General features: G+C 38.9%; 1 pseudogene; it reads left to right on the top strand.

Moving 5' to 3' along the window:
• The first annotated feature begins 215 nt into the window (after positions 1–215).
• Positions 216–1,292, top strand: LOC147428678 (uncharacterized; annotated as a pseudogene).
• Positions 1,293–1,996: the final 704 nt, after the last annotated feature.

The following is a 1,996-nucleotide window of genomic DNA, read 5'->3' on the forward strand; positions in this document are numbered from 1 at the left end:
AAGAAACACAAAAATGAAATAAAACATTTTAAAATATTGAGTTTTGTTCCATTTTCGTAAGGTAACTTCCTGGTTTTACAAAGTAGGGCCCACTGCTAGTAGCCGTCAAGGTCGACACCTGACTACTAATTGATAGCTAGCTCTCTCCCTTCATTAAAAGATATCCACTACCTTTATGAAAGGCTTTCAAACTTCATTCTCCCTCCATTTTACCTATGGCTTCGTCTTCTACCCGCCCAAGAAGTTCTAGAGGTTGCTCTACACTGTCCCCAACCAACCTCACCATTAGTGTGCCAAGAAGACCATGTAGTAGCATAAGCACTATCTCAATCTCAAACTCTCTCACTACAAATAATAGGTGGCAAGAGTAGAGGATAAGCAAAGGTTCTTGGGTTCTTATGCAGCCAAGAAGGAGAAAAAGCTCGAAAGCAACAAACATATTTTGTTTTGCATGGAAAGCAAGAGTTCTGGATTTCAAAGTCGAGGTCGGTAAGAAGACTGTGAAAGAAGTCTTTGTTCAACATGTTTTCACTCACTCTGATGTGATTGCTAATGGCGGCAATGTCTCCATGGTGCATAATCCACGATGCAACTGTAAGTTAATTATTTAGCACTCCTCTATAAATGTTATCTTAATTTCAAATGAGAATCTGTTTTTTTCTTCTCTTATCACATGTATATAATTAGGTTATATAGATGTTTGTATTTATTTCTATTCTATTACATTCACAGATGTTTATCCTTCGTCATATGAGGAATGGGAGCCACTGGAGTGCATTATAGGTCTCATCTCTGTGACCCATGCTCATATTGGAGTCTTGCAATATGCTGGCAGAACTAGCAAAATCCTGGTAGACAAGGGTATTTTCTTCTATGACCATTTCTACCAACTCAATCAAAGGAATCAGAGAGGAGTGTTGGTGAAGGTTCCACTACCAACCAATTGGAACTTCGTGGATTGGCATGTTCCCGACACAAAAATGAGTGAGGCATTGAGGAGCAGGCTCTATAGGGATGTTCAGAGGTCTCTCCGAAACTCTGTACCCACTAAATTGGTGAAACTTGCAAATTTTTGTCCTATTGGTCTCTTTGTTGAGTTATTTCACACCTGCAAAGTACATGTTGCTAAAACAATGCTGCTCTGCAAATCATTTGATTCCCTCTTGTGTGATAAGCTTCTTGATCGAGGGTGGTATGTGAAAGAAACAGATGGCATATGTTACGAGATTTCTCTTGACACTTTCATTGTCAAGTATATGCTTGTGACACAGATATTAATAATCTCCTTTTAGTACAAGCATTCTCACATTGTTGAAGGTTGCTAAGTGCCTACGGATCAAGAGGCAGCAAGTTTGGCAAACAATGTTGTCATAGACGTGGAAGTGGTGGACAAAAACCTAAATCTTATGACAGTAATTACAATAAGGCAGCAATGCAATGTTTTGCAACTTCGACATGACATAGTGGAGGAGGCTGCCGACATTGACTTCGTAAACTTTTCTTTCTTGCTAGACGGACAAAGAGTAATGCAACGAAGGGAGAATCATTTTTTCTGTGGAGATCTCTCTGGCCGTATTCAAATTGTGCCCATGTAACCATCCCTGAATGGCTTCAACAAAATGTAGCATTTTTTACTAGTTTAATCTTAATATCAAGTGTTTGCTCAAGGCTCTCTCTCTCTCTCTCTCTCTCTCTCTCTCTCACTCTCTCTCTCTGAGTATTCAAAACACATAGACAAATTGACAATATCAATTTAACGTATAATCAATGAATTACTAAGTACATTTGTAAGTACAAATTCAGATGTGCTCGATGGGCTTAAGTACATTGCTTGTAGGTATGGGACCAAAATGTCCTCTCGGTAAAAATCGTGAAGATGCCCTTCAAATGAAGGTGGGGATATAGTAGTGTCGGATGGATTAAGTAAACCCTTATGTAATGTGTCATCAATCAACAAAGTGTTGAAAGCATCATAAGGTACATTGGTCTGCTCAAA

The sequence above is a fragment of the Adiantum capillus-veneris genome, chromosome 23 (genome assembly GCF_014529385.1).
Source record: "Adiantum capillus-veneris isolate H3 chromosome 23, ASM1452938v2, whole genome shotgun sequence".
Taxonomy (NCBI): Eukaryota; Viridiplantae; Streptophyta; class Polypodiopsida; order Polypodiales; family Pteridaceae; genus Adiantum; species Adiantum capillus-veneris.